The sequence below is a fragment of the Astyanax mexicanus genome, chromosome 1, assembly GCF_023375975.1.
Source record: "Astyanax mexicanus isolate ESR-SI-001 chromosome 1, AstMex3_surface, whole genome shotgun sequence".
Taxonomy (NCBI): Eukaryota; Metazoa; Chordata; class Actinopteri; order Characiformes; family Acestrorhamphidae; genus Astyanax; species Astyanax mexicanus.
The window spans coordinates 30,798,793-30,825,340 of NC_064408.1; the positions used below are offsets into that span (position 1 = coordinate 30,798,793).

The 26,548-nt window shown below is 36.1% G+C and overlaps 1 protein-coding gene across 7 annotated transcripts in view; it reads left to right on the forward strand.

Annotated features, from left to right (window-relative positions):
* Positions 1-26,548, forward strand: part of dab2ipb (DAB2 interacting protein b) — a 238,384-nt gene that overhangs the window by 152,556 nt on the left and 59,280 nt on the right. The window contains exon 1 of one of the 7 annotated variants that reach the window (XM_049476167.1): positions 1,024-1,230. The exons of 5 other annotated variants lie outside the window; for them this stretch is intronic. The gene's annotated coding sequence lies outside the window, so the exon portion shown is untranslated. Of the gene's footprint in view, positions 1-1,023; positions 1,231-6,308; positions 6,489-26,548 lie in introns of those variants that run through there. One more of the 7 variants, XM_007260391.4, reaches the window with a different exon arrangement.

Below are 26,548 nucleotides of genomic sequence, written 5' to 3' on the forward strand. Positions count from 1 at the left end.
TTGCATTCATTGTTTTAAAGGATTTTTAACAATTAATTTAATTTTTGATTTTCAATTTTTGTTTAACCAATAAATCACTTGCATGCTGTATTAATAAGTGACAGCAGTGTATGTGATAATCTACTTGTTTTCTGAAGTTGAACATATTGCACCTTTAATTAGAGCTGCGTTAAGTCTTTGGAATTTTAGTGTTTAGTGCTTTAAAAACTGACATTTAACCCTTTAGGACTTGAATTATGTTCCAGTGAAAAATTTAAGAATGTTTTTGTCTGCAATTTACACAAAAGAAGACTCTAACAGTCTAAAAAAAGATTTCTCTAAGAGAAATAAAAATAAAAATTCAATCAAATTAACCATATTTTTTATTGTCTATTGCATTGGATGCCTGTGTTAAATAACATTTTATTTTTTATTTGATATTGGCCCGTTTTATTTCATTTCATAAATCATCCACAAACAGTAACATTAACATGATAAAAGTGTTCTAAATCATATAAAGTAGTAAAAATTAGATCTTAGTTTGCTTTTGTTGGCTGTTGCTGTTTTTTTCTGATGCGGTGGGCGGGGCCAAGTTACTGTACATTTTTCATTGGCCTGTTTAAGGTTCTATTCTGATGGACAATAGGGTATAATTCGCGCTATTTGCAACTAAACATACATAAATAAAACACATGCTGTCCATTGTATTGGATGCAGGGTCTGAAAGGGTTAACATGGTTCTTCAGTGGTTCTGTACTAAAGACAGAGACTCAGTGTTCTGACCATATTCTCCCTGTAGTCATCAGTAACCCTGCAGCAGAGCCTCTGGTCAGTGTCAATAATTCTATCACACGATAAAAAAATATAGAAAAAAAAAAATAGAAGCTAGAGCCGTTGATCTCTGTTTACCCATCTTTCTCTTCCTCCTTCTGTCTGAGGCTTTGGGTTTTAGATGGAGGCATGAGGCAACTTGCCTGGAATGCAGGACATCCATGGGCGTGAAAGTGTATTTTTGCACCCAAGACGAGTATCGCTCCCATCTCGTCTTGGCAGATGAATCCCACGATGACTCGTGGCGACTCAAAGCCACTTTCGCTTGCATCTTGCTGGCATGCGTTTAGATGCATTCTTTGAACGAATAACAGAGCCTGAGGGGAAACAGGAATCAAACAGAACAGTCAAAACAACATAAAAATACAGACTCGCGTGTGATTGAAAACAGCTTGAAGCATTTTTTTCCTCTTCATGCAGGTGAAGTTATATTTAAATACGATTTTTGCTGCTCTTTGCTGTTGTATTTCTGGATATGACCTTTAGACACTGTTGGTTTGGTTGTGATCAGTGATAAAAACACTGCTCACAAAAACAAAAGACTTTTAACTGTACATTCAACTACTTGTGTAACATGACTGAAAAACTCTTGGAAGTCACTCTTTATAAGAGCATCAGCCTATTGCAACAAATGTAAAAACATTATTTTAAAATAATGTTTAAACATTACAATATTAAACTGTGCATACTAGCTTGTATTTTAGAAAGAAAAATCCTCTTTTTAGGATTAAAAAATTATGTTTGTTTGCATGGTACATGAGTTGCTGGCTTGACTTGGTATTGAATAGAAATGCATTGTCTTACATAACATGTATTGTGTACTATGTCTGTAATGTCTGAATCAACGTTGATGTTATGGTTGAATCAGCATTGGATTTGGTGTTAATTTTAAACGAGTGAATCAATGTTGATATGACATCATTGTTTCAACGTCATACAGTCAACCATCAATAAAGCATAGCACACATTCGGGATGCTCAAAATTGTATGGAAGAGGGGGGAAAAAAAACTGTATGCCATAATGAAAATTTTACTATTTTATTTGTATTCTCTGTTTTTGAATAAACATCTTTAAGAAGTAGTAAATGAATAAAAAAAAATACTACTAACTAGAAAAATCACTGTAGTAAAGCTGATCATAAAGATTGTTACCCACCACTATCAATCTGATTTAACATCTGATCTCAAAAACACAACAGTTAAACTAACAGAACATGAACAGATATGATAAAGAACTTGTGCCAAATAATAAAAAGAAACTATTACTGCAAATTAAAACACTTTTTCATTCCTCCATCCAACCGTTTTTTTTTTTTTAATGAATGGTGATGAAATGTAAAATGCTAATTCAAAAGGCAGAAGGTTGAGGACATAATGTTGATTCAAAATTAAAATTTCAATATTTTCACAACCATTTAACATTAAATGTTGGTTCAGCGTTGTTTCAACATTGAAACAACAACATTACTGCAACCAAATTTCAGCGTGTGTCAGCTTGGGATTTAATATGATTTAGTCAGTGGAGTGGACTCTTAATATTATGACACATTTTTCTAAACTGAAAGTAAGGCTTTGCTGAAAATGTAACAGTTTATATGGCAATGTTTCCATTTTCATTTCTTAATATAACACTTTAACTGGCATAATAGCGATAGCACAGTAATACAGCATGATGAAATATGATACAATAATACAGTACATCGTAGGAAGTGGGAGGATTTCTTTGTTGATTAATCTGAGCATGTCACAATACAGTGCAATACAGTACAATAGAGTGCAATACTGTTTGATACAGCAGATTGTGTTGTATTGTTTTATCTAGTTATATTATTTTGTACATTAATGCAAAATATGAAGATGAAAAACAAGAGTGAGAACATCTAAACCTGTATGGGTTTACTTTTACTGACCTATGGACTATGGAAGGCAGGTGTGATCAGTAATTGAACCCTTGTAGCTCTGTCTGTGTGTGTGTGTGTGTGTGTGTGTGCGTGTGTGTGTGTGTGTGTGTGTGTGTGTGTGTGTGTGTGTGTGTGTGTGTGCGTGTGTGTGTAAAACTCAAACAGGAGCCAAGTGCCAAACCCAGAAGTTTCTTAATGGTTAGTGTTTAACTAGCAGAGTAAATAGGAGGGAGTCAGCGGTGTGTTTATGATAAGACTGTGTGTGCAGTATTTCCAGTCACTATTTCTGTGTTTTTGATCATCATGGATAAATTCCAGCGTCATCAGACATTCTGGCTCTGATACACAACTTGCCATGACGTAGCGGTGGAACTGTCCTTATGCTCAGACACCTGTCCACCAGAAGTGTACTGATAAATTCATTTAACATTTAGATTTCGATTGGATTTAATCCAGTGGAGTCTTTATTTGCTGCAAAAAAATCTACCTAATGTTAAAGTGTACATGTACTTTTCCAGGTTGTTCGAGCACTAGAGCTTAAAGGTCACCTTCCGCGAAAATCCGATTTTTCTTGTTTTTTGTGGAATACAGTAGGTTTCTCCGAGTTGAATGTGTACACCTGCACATTAAACTGTTTTGCAGCCCCCATTGTCTGCAGGAGCTAAGCAAAGAAATCCCCCCTCCCCCCCTCCGAAAAACGGGTGAATTTTGAATTATCTTTCTGCCTACGTAGGCAGAAACTCACAGACCAGCCCACCTTGGCTCGAGAAACTCCCAGAAGCGGAGCTGAAGCGACGCAACATCACCGCTCATCAGTTAGGAGGTGGGAGGCAGTGAGCGGCAGAGCGGTGGAGGGGCGTCGCAGTGCTCCTAGCCAATCAGAGGAGAGATATTTGCATGCTGTTTGCATGTATGAATATTCATGAGCAAAGCTGGAATCCGGTCATTTTGGACATACCCCTAAAACAGTCCATTAAAAAAGAGCTATACAGAGACACCTGAGCACTTTTTTTTTTACAAAAACGGCTCACATGTCATTCATTCATACTAGAGACCACAACTAGACATTTTAAAATGAAAGAAAAAACGACGGAAGGTGACCTTTAAGTGCAGTATTTGGAACATAAATAGATTTGTATGATTAAAATGTTCATACTTTAAATCGTGTGCATCTCATGTATAATTGTTACTTAAATACAGTTAATTTATTTGTATAAAGTTGGTATATATTTGGCATATGTATATAAGTCAAACAACCCCGTTTTATTTGATGTAAATGTATTCAATTTTATGAAAATATAAGGTCTATCATTTTGGATGGTTTGGATATGTAATTTGGATATTTTAACATCTGTAACCCAATAGAGATGGATGGATGGATGGATGGATGGATGGAGGGAAAAAGGTGGATAGGACTGGAACAGACAGCAAGGCGTACTCACTAGAAGACTCCAGAAGTGACTGGCAGAGAAAACTAGGCAGTCAATAGTGTCTACTACTCTAGCTCTCCATTTCTTTAAGTGCTGAGGTGTTTTATAGCTTTTACACTAATGTGCAGCTAGTTTGGACATTGCTCAGCAGATATGAAGTTGTTGAGTTTTTATTTCTTTTCTAGCTGCTTTAGCCCTAAATCAGTGAGGAGTCTTGGGACAGCCACTCCATATGAAATGTTCTACCAATTTCTGGCCAATTATGATGTGGGAGAAGGCTGTGTGAGATTCTGTTTGTGTGTTTTGGCCTCTGGTCCTTTGTAAAGCATTGGTCTGTCAGCATAAGTAGCCAGAGAGCAGTGTAGTGGCTAGCTCTGACATTTTTTTGCCCTCATGTCACTTTTTTCCCCTCAGCATGTCTCCGGTGTGATGTCATATCCTCCTTTTCTGTGAAAATAAGTAAGGGGATACATCTGGCAGTGGTTTAGTCCAAAGAGTCAACCAAGGATTGTCCTGTTTCTTTCCTTGGCTGTGTTCTTTCTAGCTTCCATGCTCTTTTACAAGCCTCAATGTGTAAGGAGATCAGATAAAGCATAGTATTCTCTTATGTAAGCAAGCACAGGCAAAAGCCAAAGGCAATAAAGGTTGCTGTGTCCAAGTATGTGAGGAGCCTTTGGATTGTTCAAACAGTGAGTCAATGCGCCTGGTTTTCTTCTCCTTGCCTGATCAGATGGTTGCTACGTATTCATTGTTGGTGTGTGTGGCTGTTTGTTGGTAGTAGTAGTAGTACTACAATTTGTTTGTAGTATGGTAAGTAGAAGCTGTGTGAACCACAGAGCATCTTGTGACACGATATAATCATGATGCATTGCCCACAATAATGATGATATCACGATACTGCGATTGTGCAATGCTAAGAATATTGACAAAACTCTACAACACTTCACAGTGTCTTTGTTACTGAAGAGGATAAAATACTCCTAACATGATCAGGATGTATCCTCAGATATTAAGGCAACATGCTGAGTTTAAGCCAAGGCAGCTCTTGTCAGCAGAGCTTTAGACAGCATTTACTTACTAGAACTGTGCGGTATGTCACGGCAATCTGTGTGGGATATAGATTCCGAATCTTCCCACCGAACCCACCGACCTTCTTCCATTCCCATTTCCTCACTCAGGGTTGTCAGGTATAGACAACAGCAGAGAAACAATGTGCTGGAGCCATGAAAATGGGCGAGCTGGCGATTTTTTTGCTAAGAGGTAATCACTGAGTTTCAGTATGGTTGCTCACCATAGCTAGGTAATTTATCACAATCACTAACATAGTAGAAATGGGCATTTTGGACATCGAAATGTGTGTAGATATTCACTTATCAGATACAGAGTAAGACTTATCGTTACCTGCCACTGTGTGTCAGTATGGTAATTTGTGTGAGATTTGCATTTAGTGAGAAGTGGATGGTGCAAAAAAACTCAATAGCTTAGATACATTTATGACTACAGCTCTGTTTGTTTTGCCAAGTATTTTGTTGATACACCACATTTTATTCATTTGCGACCACTCACCGCATTTAAATCACATAGACTTAAATCTCCATAAAGTACTATTATTATTATTATTATTATTATTATTATTATTATTATTATTATTATTATTATTATTTCTCTCACTGTTTCAACATTTGAATAGATGTATACAGCTCTGTGAATAAAAATAAGACCACTTAAATATGATACGTTTTTTTTTCTATTCTACCAAATTGAAAAACTCTGGAATATAATCAAGAGCAAGATGGATGATCAAAAGCCATCAAGCCAAACTGAACTGCTTGAATTTGTGCACCAGCAGTGGAATAAAGTTATCCAAAAGCAGTGTGTAAGACTGGTAGAGGAGAACATGCCAAGATGAATGAAAACCATGTTTAAAATCCAGGTTTATTCCACCAAATATTGATTTCTGAGAAAGGTTGTCCTTAGTTTATAGAATAAAACAACGTTAATTTTACTCAAACATAAACCTATAAATAGCAAAATCAGATAAACTAATTCAGAAACTAAAGTGGTCTTTTAATGTTTAAATTAAAAAGCTGTAAATGATATGAAGAGAAAAGGCATGTGGTTCATGTTTTTTGCGCTGTGTGAACGGGACGTGTGAGGTGGGTGTGTGCGTGTGTTCAGAGCGATCCCACGGGAAGTTCCTCATCCTAATGGCGAGAGCTCGCTCTCAGAGTGCCCAGAATCAGCCGCTCTGGCTGTAAAGTGAGGGAAAGCTCCTCCACGGGGACTGGCATGGCTCTCAGGACTGAGTCTGGCGTTTACACGCGAGGTTTCCGCTCTCCAGTAACGTGTAAGTGTCTGGTTTCTAGCTCTGAGGCTGAAGTTGGCTTTTTCTGAACCGCGGAATTTTCAGTTCCACCTTAAACGGTGCAGCAGTTAGCTCGCTAACTACAGGCGCCGGTTGCCTGTGTTTAAGGTGGAACGGAAAATTCATTCAACTTCATTTTTAGCTAGGTTAACTAGCTTATCTTATCTCTCTTTATCGGTGTATATACATAGTTTTTAGGTTAGAATGATATAAAAGCTGTGTTTTAATAAACGGGTACAGCTACTTTTGCTTCTCCTTCAGCTCAAGTCTGTGTTCATTTTAAATATAACGTTATATATTTTAGTTGCGTTCGTTATGAAATATTAGTAAGTTTGCCAACGCTAGTTGATGCTGCTGGAACTGTAAACTGCCTCGGTCATATGATTCACATCAGTTACAGCTTTTGTAAAATCCTGCTATCCATAATATAACCTAGCTAGGTTAGGTTCGCTTTGCCTGTAACCAGGAAAAAAATACTTCATAAGGTCAGAAAAGTAAAAATCCATCCCGGGATTTTGTTCCAACTGCCAAAGCCGATCTGGTGGAGCCAAGCCGTACAGAAAGGTGGAACAAAATCCAGGGATGGAGTTTTATTTTCTGGATCTGGACTACCCACCTCTACCTCTATAATCGTGTTCAAATTCCTTATTTATACAAAATGAAACATTTATCTCTTAAAATATAAGAATAACGTTGCAATTGCGCAGTCAGTGTAACATTTACTTATTATTTATTGAATTGTCTGACCAAACAAACAAACGAAAAAAAAGAAAATTAGATGTTAAACTTCATTATTATTTTTTTTACATAATCTATTCTTTTAATGTAGTAAAAATTATACATTTTCTAGTTCTTAATTTCCTCTCCTCACAAAATAACAAACAAGGTGTAAAAATGAAAATTTAAAGGATCACAATTTCCCCAGAAATTCAGATTGTGAGGGGAAGAAATTAAAAACTGAAATATTGGGAAAACGAATGAAACCCTGTTATTTCTATACAATACCAACCCGAAAACATAAATAATTAGCCCTCTATGGCACATTGTTGCCCTCAAGCATGAAACCACATTTTTTATTATCACACCTTACCATACATTGTATTTTTTATGTATTTAGTTGTTTATTTATTTTTAACATAACATTACAAGGCATATCTACATCCAATGCGATGAAATGTACAAGTGGGTCATAAATAAAACTATGTATATGTGCAAAAAACATGAATATATGGCTGTTTATATTCTTACTATATTTTTTTGTTGTAAACTTAAACCTATAACAGCATTTTTATGCTTCCTTGCTCTAAAACATTTGATTAAAAATTTGATTATATTCAGTATATATCTACAGAAACCCCCAAGCTTTCAAAAATGCATATATATTCTTAGAAAAAATATAATTCATGCTATAGGGGAATTTTTTTTTCACCTTATATTTTTCTGTTTTCAAATTTAGCCTCAAACAATCAAAAAGCTGGACTGATGAATGTTATACTGATCTAGCTTAGCCAGTGGAGTGCTCCTTTCAGTCAGAACTACAAAGTGCTCTAGCTAATAGCATTAAAATACGTTTCCTGTTTTTAGGAGCAGAGGAAACTAAATTAGCTATAGCCACAGCTAATTGCTAGCCTCCAGTTTATGAATACCAAACTCTAGCGCACACTCAAATAGGAGGTTAGTCCGCTCAGTTTAACATAAAGCTATGAAGACGTTAATGACTACTTGTTTTTAAGATTTAAGATTCGAAGCTTTTTGTTTCTGCCCCATTTGCCAACGTTTTTGTCGTTGGTTTCTTCCTCTTCTCTCTGTTTACACGGCTCTGGTTGTGACCTCTTGCCTCATCATTGTGTTTCCCTCAGTGACCTTGTTTAAGGTCACTGCTCTCTTTTTGGCTGATTTATATCCTGCTGTGTACCACAGCGCATTGGCTCACAGGCACATTAAGCACTGTTTGGTGCCAACAGCTAGGTCTTAGTATATTATTATAATACAGGATTACTTAACTGTTACATCTCTTGTACTTTGAATGCTGCAAAAGCATGACCCGCTTAGACAGAGCACAGTAAATAAGGCTGGGCAGCAAGATGAAGTTGATCTTTATTTTGGTAAAAACAGTTCCACATATTATGATTTGATTAGCATGTTGCGGATATCAACAGTATTTTCTGAGCACTGATCAGCAAATTTTAACTCAAAGCTTAAAAAACACAATTTTAATGACTAATGATCATAATTTTTTTTGGAAACCACAGTGAAAGCTTTTTTAATATTTTGTACTTACATTGTTCAAATGAAACTGGCATGAACAGTTGTAGGTGAGCAACATAGATGATGCTAGCTTTTAAATGTTTAAGTAGTTACACACAATTACCACAATAACCTGCTGTTCGAGCCTTTTCACACCATAATTGAACACACATTTTGTGTCCAGATAGTGTCTGGAAATATTTTGACTAGGTTCTCTTTACTCTTTTCGCTGAAATGCCCTCAATGTGACCAGACGACCTTTTTTGCATACAAATCACACTTTTCTGTACACCTTTTATGTTATACTTCCTGTGAACAGTGGTTCCTAATTCTGGAACATTCTGGAACATCACTTCAGTGGAACCAAGGTGGTCTTACAGCGTGGTGAAACAATAGATTTCAATTTAAGGATGAGCGATATGGCCCTAAAATAGTATCACAATATTGGATGGTATTTTCGTGGTAACGATACTCTTGGCAATATGACAAAACACTGAATTAAAAAAAATATATATTTCAAGAATACACTACTGAACCAAAATGAACATTTAGTTTTATAATTGCATACAATATGATATGGCACACCCCTAACTGAGATATATATATATATATATATATATATTTATATATATATATATATATTTATATATATATATATATATATATATATATATATATATATATATATATATATATATATATATATATATAAAAAGCATTTTAGCAGATTTTTAACAGAAGTCAATGATTTAGAATGTCATGATACTAATAATGCACTCTAAGTCTTTCCACATATCCAGGATTAAAGTAAAATAAATGATACTGGACAGATATAATCTGTCTCTGGTAGATATATATATATAATGAGAAATGAGAATAGTGTAAATTTTTCTTTTGCTAACAACGGCAAAAAAGTAGTACCTTAATGTGATAATTAGGGGTGGGTGATATTACACAATATTTCAGGGTATAATATCGTTCACAATATTAAAAAATGTTGGCGATATTATTGTGTATGATAAAATATGGCACATTAGGTTCTTACATTTTTGTCAGATAAAGTGAAAAACTCTATCTACTGGCAAGCACAACACCCAGTTTAAGGGAATTACATAGACTACAGATAAAGAACGAAAAAAAAGTGAGAAATAGAGAAGCTTAGATCTAAATTATTAATTAATTAATTAGTAAGCCCAGAGATTCCGCCAGTATCTGGGCTAAAATCAGGGCGACATTATTTGCATTATTTTTGTTGCTATAAGTAAATACTAATTCTTTACCATTACACTTTTTTTTAAAGATGTTTCATCATATTGATGTTTCACTGTATTGTATATCGCAATTTCTCTTAAGAATACATAGATATGAGGGTTTTTTTTTGTCATAGTGCTCAACCCTAATGCACGGCCAGTTATAAGATTACGCTTTGATCATCAACTTGCATTTATTTGCTTGGAAACGACAAGATCAGAGAACACCCTCTAAGGCTCCTCTCTCCTTGAATGGACCATAACTATGAAAAAGGTGAGCGTTTCCATAGCAACTAGCCGACAGGTACTATTTTAGCCCCAAAAAAAGACCACGACCCCTAATGGCTGGAATGACGCTCTCATGCACAGTATACAGAGGTACAAGTGCGAAATGAAAAGGACCGTTCTTTGAAGTGACATTCACAGGCCCTCTAATTCTAATAGGCCTGTAACTGAAGTGAACGTACAGCCCATACTATTATGCCTGAGCAGCGCGAGAGAGCTTTAAATGCAGCACTTCCACAGCTCAGTTTCTAAAGCACGGCTAAAGAGGCCGAATCAATTGATGCCCAAACTGAAAATGCATCAGTCCATCAGAGAAACAGGAAATTACTGAACATGTCAAGAGAGGCAGTGACCAAAATGACCTTTTTGTAATTACGAAAAGGTGCCTTAAAGTAAGCTTGACAGCTGAAGCTCTCCAACAAGAACAGGCAGACGCTAAAGTAGGATAGTCAGTATGAAAAAAGAAGTTGAAGGAGAAAGCACTGAACTAGTTAGCATCATCAGCTTTCTTACCCTGACTCATCTAAAACTCCATTAGCTTCACAAAGCAAAATGCACACAGTGTAGTGGTGGAGAAAGACTGCTGAGTCTTATTTTTTGTCCACAGCACATCTGGAAGGCTTCTCCTCAAGTAAAAACTAAGCAAGGCATTAACCCTTATTTAGAGATGGGTCAACAGCAACACCACTATTTTTTTCTGATACTAATATTGAAATCTTGAGTATCGTCTATCTTCCTTAAATGTTTTACATTTATTTAGAGTAATTCAAGACCAGACTGCGAATCTGAGGTAAACCCAGGCTCTAGAAAGAAAATGTTTAGAGAAGAGAGTCGCTCAGATGCAGGGGGGCAGGGTGGGGGTGTAAGCCAATCAAAGGCGATATGTTTGCATGAATGAATATTTATACATGCAAACACATTTTTTTTTTTTTTTTTACAAAAAACAGCTCACATGTCATTCATTCACAGTACATTTTAAAAACAGTGGAATGGGACCTTTAATGTAAAAGAAAAAAATCTTTAAAAAAGACATTCTTAAAAATTCTGTGTAATTTTTTTGATGAGTAAAGGTACGTCAAACTCTAAGAATTGTAAGAGAGGTACACCATATACAGTATCTGTCACTGACTGATGTTCATCAGTTTACTGCATAGAGCAGAACTCTATAGGCTTCCGTAGCCTGGCAGTGCCATTTTGGCCCATATCGTCCAGCACTAGTGCAGATGTAGATACCACCTAATTCTGTTCCCAACTAAATGTTTTGAATCTTTTGAAGAGCTCAGTTGGCGTTGCCTCAAGGATATCTTAAATAAGAGGCGATATGTTATTTATAGATCTTAGTATATACATCACAATCACGATATTGTTGTTCCTAACTGCTTTGTTATTGTTGTTCATGCTGTTTATCTCATTGTGGATTGTGTTTGGGGGCTTACTTTCTTTAAAGGGGCTGTTATCGTGCTGAATGTCTGCCCCACTGGGGACAGGTCACTTCCCTGAGTGGCCAAAAGACCGATTTAGATCTCAGATACAGACTTGTGTACAACCAACTAGCGCAAACACTTATGTACTCAGAGCCATAACAGGAAGTCTATCAGGGATGGTATGGGTGTAAACTCTTTCACTCTCACATTGGGAAGATGGTAACACACAAAATAATGACTTGTTTTTCTGCCTCTGCCTGTGTGTGTGTATATGTAGGGGTTTATTTCCGATCTGGTAATCACTAGGGCTGCAACTACTGATTATTTTGGTAGCTGACTTAGCTAAGGACTCTTTTTTATTAGTTGATTTAATAAGTGATTATTTTTGCCATGCCCTCCATCTCTTTAAAATGAAAGAAACAACTGAATATGGGATTTTAAATGGCCAGTAAAGAGTACAGATAGTTAATAATTAAGCATGTGATCTGTTGTGGTTGGGCACTTTTAGAGACACAGATCAGTTTAAGTGTAAACTGTGTAAGTTACCTCATTATCCTTCTCCCATTCTGTTTCTGTCCCCAGCACTTTGTGGAGTACGGTGCTGTTACAATTTATGGTTAAGTGACATAACATTTAGGCTACATTTACATTACCAGGCTGAAGTGACTGATTTTTTGCTCAATTTGGCTTAGATTCAGTTTTTCCATGGCAGTGTGAACATGCCAAATCGGATTTTTTCAAATCAGATTTGAGTCTCCTTTATATGTGGTTTTAAATCAGATACGTATCTCGACATATGAGCTGCTAACACATTCATTTCCCTTTATAAAGCTATGAGTCGTCTCTCAAGTATGAGTTTTTTTTGTTGTTGGTGAAGAACACACGTATCAATGTGCGCTTGTGAGGCGTTTCAGGGACAGATTCGTTCACTTTACACACAGATACAGATCACTTCCATTTCTGAATGTAAACCGCCATGAAAGCCAAATCTGAGCTGAGCAAAAAATCTGATTTAAGCAATGTGGCTTGTAATATGAGGGTAGCCTTGGGGTTGACACATTTGTAGAATCTAAATAGTTGATTATTCCGACTAATCGTATCAGCCCTAATAAGCACTTTTCAATACTTTTACAGATTCAGAGCAGAACTGAGCAGAACTACAATGAAAAAAGCTTTGGAAAATATTTCTCTGCACACATGTACAGTTTGTTTTCTGGTTTTGACCTTTCAGTGCATCAACACGTCTTTATAATTTATTCCTCTCTTTCTCCAGCCACATCTTCCTCCACCACAAGAACAACAGGGTGGTTTTATTTATTGCACTACTTTCCAGTAACAGGAAAACCAAAATTTGCTGTTGAAATGCAAGACCTTAAACCAATACTCTGCTGCAAAATCCCACAAATGCGGCTTGAGAAAACGTGAACTGGCCACACACTGAGACAGTCTAGCTAACAGCTTTTCTCAACAGCAGTGTGCATTTAAACGTAGAATCATATGCTTTTATAAACAATATAAATGCGTATATTGTTAATATGAGAAAAGCACACACCAAATTTGTCATTGCTGGATCTGTCAGATATGAGTGTCGGTGAATAGTGTGTTTCAAATATGTATTTTGCATCAGTTCCACATACCGCGTTTAGCTTTATTAAAAACTATATTAAAAAATAGTCAAACAGTACTGTTGTCTTATCTGTTGTTGAATAGTTTAATCATATTTCAGCTAATGGTCTCTGACTTATCTGCAGTGTTTGTTGAAACTGGGTTTCAGATGTAATGACAGTAAAGCTATTAATTTTAATATATCTTGAATTAACAATTTCTGATTTGATGTCTGCAGTTTCTACCCTGATTTTGCATTATCCACTATACTGTCCAACCCTTCCTAACAGTACATACAGTATCTATACCAGATATAACCAGAAATCCCCCTTCCACTGCTCATTTTACTATATTTTAGTATATTAAAGCTACTTGAATATAATATTTCAATAAATAAGGTTTAAAGGAATGAGACAGTGACAGTGATGAAATAATTAATTATCAGTATTCTGCTGTGTATGTTTTTTCTCCCACCTTTTTGAAAAAAAAAAGTGTGCAACCCAACCCTAACTTGTCCTAACAGCAGACTCAGAAGCAGGATTAAACACAGGGGGGACTCTTTATATGGAGAGGAAAGCTGTAAGATTAGCCTCTAGCTGATGTTTGAAGTCATTAAACATTTGGTGAGTCCAGTATGAGCTTATTTTCAAATCTGCGCACGTTAATACTTTTATGCAAAATGACGAATGATCTCCACTTTGGCCATGCATCCCCACAAATCAATATCCAGAATGTAGGCTATCTAGGACCATTTTAAAAAAGCTATAAAAAACAGACATGTGTTGCATTAAGGCAAAAATATTGGTTTGAGTCACTTCATCCTGGTACTTATTTCTTCAACCAGTAGAAGCAGATTGAAGCTTTGAGAACTGAGCATTAGTTACATTGCCCTGTTTATTTTGGTGCACAGGAAATCGGATTTAATAAGAGAGATTTTGTGTTGGATTTAATTGACTCTTTCTTTCAAATAGTATGCATTGTTGTGTAGCCTGCTAATTTAGAACTGCCAAGTGTTTTGTTCTACCTATAAGAATTGTACATTGTGAGTGTGGATTCTTTGGTTCTTTTCTATATTCTCGCCACAGCATAGCTGCTTGTTTTTAGTGTTGTCTGTTAAATGTCTAAGCATGAATTTACACTGTTTAAAATGATATCTAATGTTTTAAAGGTCAGTTAATTCTGTAAGAGAATGAAAAATGCACTTTTTTGTTCTCGGATAATGCTCAAATTATTCATCTGAATATCCTTAAATATATAGCTCCCATATATCTACAAGTATTCGGGGCTACAGACTTACTTTCTTCACAATCCTCCCCAAGAACTGTCCCAAACTGAAAATCATCCATCTCAAAATACATGATTTGTCATCAGATGCTTGGACTTGTTTGTATATAAGCCTCTCCTCCTCTTGCAGAATTACCAGCATTCTGATTGGCTATATGTTGAAAGGTGTGACTTTATGTATCAGTAAACAGATTCTGCACTAAGTATTAGGAAAGCTCCCAGTCATATTTCAACCAGCAAGCAGTCTCATCATAAACAACTTCTAACCAGTTTCACCACACACAGATTTACCGTCCAGAAAGCATCACAAAAGATTTGAAAGTGCTATTTTTTTTTACTGTCCCTGGGACGACGGTACCATGCTAGTCTGGAGCCCTGCTATTGAGACAAATATGGTGACAGGCCTAGCCTTGATTTCCTATGAGCCTGTAGTCAGTTTAATGGTTGTTCTCCATTTGAACTAGGACTGCATGATAATAGAGAAAACTGACATTGGATATTTTTTCTTTGTAATATAAAGCTCAACAATTATGAGTTTCTTTGATTTTATCAAATTGAAAACCTCTGTTTTATATAATCAAGACAAAGATGGATTATCACAAGCCATCAAACCAAGCTGAGCTGCTTGAATTTTTGCAAGGAGTGGTATAGAGTTGTCCAAAAGCAGTGTGTAAGGTGGAGAAGAACATGCCAAGATTCATGAAAACTTGATTAAAACCAGGGTTATTCCACCAATTTTTTTTTTAAAACTCTTAAAACTTTATGAATATGAACTTGTTTTCTTTGCATTATTTGAGCATTTCTCATTTTCTGCAAATAAATGCTGTAAATGACAATATTTTTATTTGGAATTTGGGAAAAATGTTGTCTGTAGTTTATAGAATAAAACAACAATGTTCATTTTACTCAAACATAAACCTATAAATAGCAAAATCAGAGAAACTGATTTGGAAATGTAAGTGGTCGCTTAATTTTTTCCAGAGCTGTATATTGCGATATATATATATATATATATATATATATATATATATATATATATATATAAATAAGGTAATTTATATACTACTAAGGTAGTGATCCAGCATGTCATGAATTTAATAGCATGTCCTTTGTTAGATATGCCATGGACAATAAAAGGAATGTGATTTTTTTCTTTTGTATCAAGCAGAAAACTAAGTTAAATTTATCATTTAAAGTGTGCAGCCCTATTTTGAAACTCCCTTTGGTAGCTTCTAACCACTGCATACTGGGATTAGCATTTTGCTCTGATCAGAGTGGCTTAGACTCTTAAGCTGGCCTATTTTTCCTGTTTTTAACACACAACCTGCAAGAACTAGAACCGGGTTCAGTTACTGCCAGGTATGTACACCCCTGACAGAGGCCACTGTAGCTGAAGGTAGTCAATTGTTGTTAATATTCTGTTTTTCTTTTTTTTTTATAATTATAATCTGTATATTTTAGGAGGGGTGGTTTTGATGGAGTATTGTTACAGGCCCCAAAGTTTGAGCAAACTACTGAACTAGAGTTCTTCTGTAGCATATACTAGTTGATTCAACTGAAATGTGTTGCAGCAGCTGGTAGAGAATGCTGCTGTTTAAATATATATATATATATATATATATATATATATATATATTTAACTTGTGCTAGTTGTATAAAGCAGGAAAGGTGCTGATGGAGTTACTGCGTGCGTGAAAGAGAATGTTCTAGGTTTCTTATTTGTCTCTCTGCTTTTACTTTAATGTGAAAGTTGAGTGTGCGAGTGAGTGAGTGAAGAAAGAGAGATGGCGCTGACTTGTCTTTGGTGCAATGTCTGAAATATTTACAGAAGTGAGATGGGGAGGAATAGGCATTCATCTGGGAAGATGAGATCTTGGGTAAATATTCATAAAGGGTAATAGAATGGGAGAGGAAGTGCAGAAGCAAAAAAGGTCATGGACAAGTGATTTCTGTGTGTGGGTTGGATTTTAACAGTTTTTCTGTGTTTATGTTAATACTCCTACACGCGCAGTACGAGAGCGTGGGCGTGTGTGGCCGCGGCCGAGGCTCGAGCACATGCTGCTAAGCATGCACAGCACATTACTGACGCACACAGAGCTCCATTAGTGGGAATATAGCCTTTGGAGGTGTTCCTCATTGGCTGCAACGTGATGGTGACATTAACACTAGATGGATGTGGGATTTCACCTCGGAGAGATGTTCTCGGATTGTGCAGACGTGCACGGATGTTCTTTGTGACGCTTTAATTCTCTGGCGCGTGATGATTGAATCATTTTGTAAATTTTTCTTCTATTACCACTATTTATTTTATAACAGTGACCCAAATTTACGAATGCTGATCTAGGATCAGCTAAGGTTCATTCAATTCAATTAGTGATCTTAGATCAGTTGTAATTTAATTTTTATTCTAGGGCTAATAATTTATTTTTTATTCTAGGGAAAAACAGGGCTAATTTTAAGGATCGATCCTGGGTTATATTAATCGATATCGGATCATTCAAATGAAGATCGATTTGAATCGAAAATCGATTTTTTAAACACACCCCTAATAAGATAAATTTATGTTTTTATGCATTTTGTGATTAATCAAAACATTTATATAAGGAATAAACATGTTTGAATTAAAATAATGTTGTTCTGTTTTATCTTTTCAAACCACAACAGTTTGGTTCTGCCTTTCTCGTGCAGTGCACACACACACACAAACACACATTCCAGTGTGTTAACATTTCTGTACATTGACCATGTTTTGACTTGTCTTTCTCATGTCCAGGGGACTTATGTCCTTCCCTCGCACACATTTCTTAACCATCACCCAGTACGTTGTGTAACACATTGGTTATGCATACCTAAGAACCTTTTGCGCAATATGTATGTGCATTAGAGCTGCGCTTCTCAATCCAGTCACCAGGGACTCTCAGACAGACAGTCCACGTTTTTGCTCTGTCTCTCTCTGTGTGTTGTGATATGTGTTCATGTGGGAGTAAACATCTGGACTGTCTGGAGGTTCCAGAGTGCTGGTAAAGCTTGGCTTTACAGTGAAGCAGGTTTAGACTAGGGTTAAAACAGTTACATTAATTACTTTCCCAAGTTTCCTAGTTCATTGCCAACAAATTCTGGAGGTCTCGGTGTATCAAGCATTTTTAGAAACATTTATTATAGTACAACTTCCCTCAGATTTTTTATAAAAAAAAGATTATGTTCCAATTCATTACATTACCTGAGATTAAATTAGGCTGTGGTTTTGGGGTCATTAGTCCTGAAGTTAATCTTTTTTACAGGTGTCATTTAGCTAGAAACGATTTAGAATTTTCTCTTTTTAGAATGCAGTTGGGCACTCCCAGTTTCATATGCATGCTGCACGTGAAAATGTTCTTCTACCACTATAAGCCAGTAAAAAAGAAAATAGACAGAAAAACAAGTAAATCAGGAAAAGCAGCCAGACTGACCTCAACCCGTAAATTAGGAATCTATGGCACCACCCACCTTGGCTTGTGACCGACCACTGCAGATTCGTGGAGAAAGCATCACAGTGCTGTTAGCCTATCAGAGGCAATTACGTTTACATGTCATATTTATAAGTAAGAGCCAAAATTTTGTTGTTCTTCCCTGCCCACTCCTCCACTGAACTACAACAGCCTGAAACAGGAGCAACAAAGCATTTTTGTTTTTACAAAAACGGCTTACAGAGCATTCATCGCATACATTCAGAAGAAGCAGCGGAATTCTGAAAATCATGACAAAGTGTGTGTGAGTAAAGTTACTCTTATATAGCACCTCTGTAGACACCCAAGGAGACATTACAAGCACGTTTTACACACAACCATTTACACTCAGCATACTCTCAACCGAAAACAACCGTCCACCTTCAGGAGTATCCAATTTGTTTCGGACTTTGGGAAGAGTCCCCAGAGAGAACCCACACAGACATAAAGAGAACATGAAAACTCCAATCAGATAGGGAGTTAAACCAAAGAACCCAATGCTGGGAGTAGGGTTGCAGCGGTAACCGGTTTCACGGTATACCATGGTATTAAAATGCACGGTTATCATACCGTGTGTGTTTGCTTATTACCGGTAAAACGCAAGCCAGCGGAGAAACTCACCCGCGCATGCGCAACTCTGCTCCGCTTCAGCTACTCAGCACACAGCGGTGAGAACAGCAGAAAGTGCATCAGACTAAACAAATCTCCGTCCGCCTAAAAAAAGGCTAAACTAAAATCAGCAGTGTGGGACTATTTCAGAGACCCGCCGAACGCACACAAAGTATGTGTTTAGTTTATAATTTTAATCTGAACATAAATAAAACCTCTTTGTAGTCGTGCACAACCCATGCGGTAAGCGTTATCCGAAATTTGGGCACGCAGGTACAGGCGTGAAGTGCGTGCTACGACGGATTCACGTGTCCGTGTAAAGGTGCTCGCCGGACTGGATGTGAAAGACGCCATTCATTTACATGCGTTCATTTTCAAATTCTGACGTGTCTGTTTTTCATGTGTTAAAACCAGACTCGGTGTGAAATCCTTAAAATAGAAATCTCTATTGTGAGGATCATGTCAGAAATAAATCCCCTCTTTCTGCAGTATCTGGTTATATACCAACTTGGCAGTAAAACGGACGTTTACAACAGTTGTTGATCAGACACTGACCCAGGCTCAGTTTATCAGATATTAAATAATTTAAACTTAAATAATTGTACTGAATATTTTAAACACAGGATCTTTACTTCTTAGAGGACGTGTAATGTGTGACACGTGTGTGTGTGTGTGTGTATATATATATATATATATATATATATATATATATATATATATATATATATATATTTTTTTTATATATATATATACACCCTTAATGCCCTTAAGAGTAGTGGAAAAACCTGGTTTCCTTCACCTAATGGTGTACAGTTTATTTTTTTAAGGAGACATTATCTATATAGTTGTTCCAGGTTTCTACAATAAATAGTTAATTGAACAAAAAACCTTAGTTGTAATTTCTTTAAGGGTCAGTTTAATAATATATGTAACAAACTGTGATACCGTGATAACCGTGATACCGCGGTATTTTCTGAGACGGTTATCATACCGTGAAAATCTCATACCGTTGCAACCCTAGCTGGGAGGCAAATGTGCTAACTACTAAGCCACCGTGCCGCCCAAAAGTTTTTTTTTTTTTTATTGAAAAATTGTTCAACTGCATTTAAAAGGTTTCAGATCTATGCAAAGTGTCTATGAAAAGTTGTTTCATAGTTGTCATGGTTCTGTATAGGACCACCAGCAAAGATTTCTAGGAAAGAACCTTTTTTTTAAGAGAGTGCGGAACACAAAATATCTAGCAGATTGCTGCATTTTACAAACTAATGCTAAAGGGCGTCTACAGTATTGTAGTGTTATTTTTGTTTCCATGGCAGCTGATCTTGTCCTGATCTCTATCAATACATCTCTGAAATGTTCTCTGTCTCTGTCTCTTTTATAGACATCTGGAGCTCCTGCTTTTTTTTCCAGTTTTTTACGCTAAGGTGTTTTGAAGGGCATGAGGGACCAAAAACGATGAAATCCCACTGCTTTGTGTTTCTGATAGAATTTAGCGCCTCAGTTAACTTCATCAGACTTCCTTCCGTAGTGGAGTCTCACCTGAGAGATGAAAAATACAATTCTTTGGGTGTAGCGGGGAAACTTTCATATCCTGTTGTCATACACACACGTGATTGATGTTGGCTTGGACAGAATGCTTGTCCGTCTTTCTCTCTCTCTCATTCTCTCTCTCTCTCTCTCTCTCTCTCTCTGTCTCTCTCTTTCTCTCTCTTTCTTGTACTGTTTGCAAGGACCATCCTTTCATATGGACTTCTCTTTGATGAGCATTCCCAGTGGTCTTGCTGTCAGTGTGAAAGGAAGGAAAATGAATTGTTTTCTCTTCCGGAAACCCGACGTGTCTTATGGAGCACAGGGCTCGATACTCCAACTCCCAGTAGACACTGCGAACATGGATCAATCCAGAAAACCCCTTTGCTCCGATCACTCTTTTAGTCTGCCTTAGCCAGTGGGCAACACACACACACACACATTCTCACACACACAGTTACTTGTTTCTTTAGTCTTTTAGGTTTCAGTGCTTGAGAGACAGGCTGCATCTCAGGAGTATGCTCTGGAAGTCTTTGAGGAAGAGCGAGAGAGGGAGAGAGAGGGGAGGGTAAAAAACAAACAAAAAAAAAACAAGCAACTGTTAAGGTGATGTTGGAAAAGTTGAGAATTTCACATCAGAGGTAGATATTCTAGTGCGTGTGCGTGTGTGTGCGCTCATGTGAGCGTCTGAAGCGGGTCTGGATAGGTGCCTTCACCAAATTCACTTTTGTCCAGTTCCAGGAGGTGTGTGTGTGTGTGTGTGTCTGTCTGTATGTGTGTGTATGGATGGCTGCAGATCTGAGGCTCTATCACTCAATAGACACTTGTTTCTCTCTCTCTCTCTCTCTCTCTCTCTCTCTGTCTCTCTTTCTATGAAGCCCAGCATTTAAAGTAGGGTATTCATCTGCTATACAGATAAAGACGTGAGTAAATTGTTGCTTTCATCTAAAAAGCCTTCACAATTTAATTTCCTTCTTTTGTATTTTTGTGTATTTTTGTTAAACCAGCTGCACTTTCACTATATGGCCATTCTGTGACAAATGGTCTAACGGAGAACATGCTTATTACATTAATACGTTATAGGTGTCTGTATCATTGCTGTTGCTAAACTAGCAATTAAAGTCTAGATAAATATGTACATATCATATAGCCATGCACCAAAAATTGAATACACAGCAGACAACATTTAGTGCACACATAATATATAATATATACACACATAATGCTTTTAAATAAACATACTTAATGTAAACAATCACTATTTACACCCTTTTAACATCTGACTGCCTTGTTTTAGTTTCAATACATGTTAAAGCTCTCAGTCTGCCGGGTGGTATGGAAGCTCGATTAGAAACATTTAGAAGAGAATGACTGCGGTTAGATGACAAAAATTAAATATTTTTTCCTGTGGGATTTTTTCCTGTGGGATTTTTCTGTGGTTCTAAACCAGAATTTGCTTATTTTCTACAGTTTTACCAACTATGAGAAGCACAGTGCAGCTGCTGCTGACTAACAGACACCAGTATAAACAATGAAAACATCTGTCCGATGAGATGAAAGAGCCTAAGTCAAACAACTGGTGTTGGGAATGATAAAAAAAGCCTAATTCTGTTCTTAGTTCTCTTGTGTTTGATCTTATAGCCATCCAAGTAGACTTTTAGTCCTTTTACATTTAGAAGATAAAGCTTCAAACCTGAGAACATACAGTGAACTGAATTTATTTTGATTTTAAAAGCACGTTTTGAAGAGGTGAGCTTTTTTTTTATTCTTGTTTGTTTTAGTTATTTTTATTTTTTTATTTGGTATCGTCTAGGGGTGGGCAATATTATATCGTATACAATTTATCGTGACACAGAAACATCACAATATTAAAAATCCATATCGTGATAATAGGGATGTTCTGTGTTAAAAGTCTATTATTTACTGTGAAGCTTTAAGTGTATTTATTGTATAATTGTTTTAGTTTGCAGTTTATATGCATGCACTAAATATTCTGCAATATTTTTGCTGCATTATATTATTTTATGCTATATTATTTATTTTGCCACATTATGATTATTCTGTTATAATATTATACTATATTCCTGAAATGAATGAATTATTTTTCTGTTTTCCTATATCACCAAGTATATCATTATCCCAAAAATACCCTGAAATATCGTGATATTATTTTAGAGCCATATCACCCACCCCTAGTATCTTTTCTTTTTAGTGCATGACCTCACCAGTGAGTGAGTTCCCACAGTGCCCCCACCCTGTAGCCTGTGGCCACCTTAAATACACATGGGGTGGATTAATCATTTGTGGCTGTGTACTAAATTGGTGGCTGTGACCATCAGATACATCATAATTCTGAAATATAGTGCGGAGCTGTGCCCAACTTCATCATTAAAAACCCTAAGTTAGAAGTGTATTTAATGTGAAAGTTGGTGTTGCACAGATGCAGTATAGATGATCACAGATCCACTTTCTTATTAAGGCTCAGATTACAGCCATAACTATTTCATATAACATTATTTAACACAAGTCCCCAATGACATGCTCGTTACGACCGTGTTGCAGCATATTATAAATGCTGTGCATGTTGAATTAAAATGACAGCAGTGCTCAGACAGTGCATGATTAATAATATAGTCTCCTTTACTGTTCTACCTTTCTTCTTATCCCCATACTTATCCCCTCATTCTGTGCTGAGGCCATGCATATGATTTGCAGCTTTTCTGGGCTTAGATTAGGAGATAATTTGCTCTTGGGAGAAAGCCCTAATTAGCTTGTTACAGTTCTTGCTGGTTCTTGTGAACAGTACCATCAGGCAGTAAACAACTGTACATGTTTACTGCTGAAAGAATTTTCCAAAGTGAGCACCTGAAATGTGCTGCTTCATGACTTTATGACCCAAAAAGCTGTCAGGAAACTATTGCAACACAATTATGCCAACTTGTGCAAACCGGCTTCTCTTCCTATTAGCTACAAACCTATATTTCTTAGGGAATAGGGGTGGGCGATATGGTCCTAAAATAATATCACGATATGTCATGATATTTTCGCGATAACGATACTCTTGATGATATGACAAAAATAAATAAGTAAATAAAAATATATATTTTAAGAATACACAACTGCAACAAAATAACAATAAAATGGAATTATTGCATACAATATTAATAATAGTATAGGCACACCCCTAACTGAGATATTAAAAATAAATACAGTAATTTTACCAGATTTGTAACAGAAGGCAATGATCGAGAATGTCACAATACTAATAATGAACTCTATATATCTCCATATATCCAGGATTAAAGTAAAATAAATGATAGTGGACAGATATAATCTTTCTCTAGTAGATATATAATGGGAAATAAGAACAGTATGAATTTTTCTTTCGCTAAAAACAGTAAAAAGTAGAACCCTGATGTGATAGTTAGGGGTTGGTGATATGGCACTATATTTTAATATTTCAGGGTATAATATCGTTCACAATATTTAAAAATGTTGGCGATATTATTGCATACTATACGATATGACACACCCCTATTAGGGAGAATAGAAAATTACATAGAAGATAATTCACTTGCATAAGGATGTGGAAACTAAAGGAAAGTACATTTATATGGACAAAAGTAATCGGGACACCTGCACATACATCCTGCTTTTGTAGGAGTAAGTATGCAGAGGAGTAATGTTCACTAGATGGTTTTTCTCTAGATCTGGCAGCAGTATTAGTCGTTTGAATAGAGGTTTCCCATTTAAAGCTAAATGTAGTTTAACCCCAAGTTCTTAGTGAGGTCAGTATGTAGGAAGATCACCACCCTTCCTCATCCCAAGCTTCTCCCAACTCATCAAAAATTACTGGATGGAGCGAAATAATTCATAGTTCCAGAGAACACAGTTCCACTGCTTCACAGCTCAATACTGGGGGCCTCGATACCCATCTAGCCCACACCTGGCATTAAGCATGGTGCCAATATGTCAGTGTGTTATTCTTTTGCCAGTACTTCTCTTCACGGGCTATTTTGTAGTTCTGTTGACAAGTTTTATTTTTTTTTATATTTACAGATGATTTTATTTTTAAGGGAGTAAACCTAAATTAATTAATTTAATTTGGCTACTTTTTAAACAATAACAAGCAATTCCCTCTGGCAGGGTCTGTATGTAAATATGTACAATATTTATCATGCATTTTTACAAAAACAGTAATTGATTAATCAAATTAATTTGATTAACTTCCCAGCACTAATTTGAACAGCTGTGTCAATAATGGGTGTAACTTAAAACAGTTCATGTTGAAAATGCTGTTACAGCTAGTGATATATACTGTAGTACTATTTAACTTCTATAACTGTTATTACTTCAATGGAAAAAGTTGAACTTTGTCTAATTACAGAAGCTGTACTACAGTAACCCATCTGTAATAATGAATCATGTATACCTTGAGACTGATGGATTGATAATTTGTAACTATACAGTTAGTAGACACATAATGTTTTAAATAATTCTAAACTAATTAGCATGATAAAACATGGCTAGTTTAGACGTATTCAGATACAGTACGTAATTTAAACGAGTGAAAGTAACAGTAGTTCTAGACACTTTACCTTGATAAAGCACAGGTAAAACTTTTTAGAAATCTGCATAGAGCCTGGCAAACATATGTGTATACATCATTTGCTTTGAGTTCCTCTAATTAAGAGCCCGTTTACCCTTCACTTTCTTGAACATGAATTGTGAAGTATCATAGACACATCTATCACCACCTTTCATTAAACTGTAGCTTGCACAGCTGTGCTGTCTCAGTGGAGAATTACATTTAGCTGGACTCATAAATAGTTAATTAGAACTCTGGAAAGGTAATCTAAGTTCTTGATGGCTGCTCCAGGTAATGGGAACAATTTGCCTACAGGAATGATTAGACTTTCTGCACATCTATTTCAGGTGTTGCATTATATGATGTTTAATTTCTCTTTAGCTTAACCACATTTTAAGTGATGACTCGACCCAAAATCTGATTGACTTAATTTCCACTTTGTCTGTGTTTGCAGCCTCTCAGCTCAAATGTGCTTGATGTCTGAAGTTAGCTTCTTTAGGTTTGTTCTGGCCTAACAGAGAACCATATAGCTGTGGGGTTTGCATTGTGCAAAATGCTAATCACCACAAACTAAGCTTGAACCATATTACGTTTTTAAGTTTTTAAATAGTCAAATGAAGTTGTCTGTAGTGCTTGTTTCATATACTGTGTTAAATACAGTTATCTTTAAAGTAGGAAACAATTAAGCATATTTTTACTGATTGTTACCTAGAAGTGGGAATCTCTAGGCTCATCTTATGATACGATTATTGATGCATCATGATTCATCTTTTTCTTCTATACACAATTTATTTTTCCTCATTGCATGACCACTTGGTACTTTTAATGAAAGTATCTGTAATGATCCACAATGAATCCTGCTATTTAATAAACTCTTTTACTTTATTTCTATTTACTGAAACAATCTAATGATTAATAAAGATCAATTAATCAAATGATTAATGAAGAATCTAGAATTAATATTGTTAGGGTATTGTTAAAACCAGCTACAAGGAAAGTAGAAACCAAATGCCAGTGTAATGTGGAAAAAATATGGAGCTGGTTTTAATGTTGTGGCTGATCTGTGTTTGATCTGCGTATAAATAAAAGTATTATGAAAAGTATATAATAGAGCTTTTTTTAATGTATTATAAAATATATTAAAGCTAAAGCTTCAGCCTATACCTTTTCGGTTGTTTAAAGAGATTGTTTAAATGCAAGATAGAGGATGTGATTTTTTTTTTTCTTTTTTTTTCTCTTTTCTTTATTTTCTGTTCTTTATGTGTGTATATGTTTTGGCAAAAACCGAAATAAAAAAACTAAACGTACCTCAAATCTCAGGGCAGGTTTGCTTATTATGCTTTAATGGAAGAATTCAACTAAATTAAGTGTAGCTCCATATTTGTGCCATCTACTGTGTGCGTGTGTGTGTGAGAGAGAGGGGGCTGAGAGTCTTCAGCACAGTGACAGTTTTGATAGTTTGGGGGAAAAGGAAGTGGAGGAAAGCAGCGGATGGCTTGATAGGTAGTGCAAGCAGCGGTGTACACAATAACACAGACTAATTTTGGGAGAACATGAGGAAAAAGCGAGATCAAGTTATGTGCATACTTTAGAACATGGAATCGTACAAGCTGACTAGGAGATCAAAATGTGTACATGTTGGCAGGTCTGAATCGATTTTTTTTTATTTAGAATCATCCACGTCCAAATCGAGATGCAATTAAGAATCAAATATTCCTTCCTCCCACCCCTAATGTTA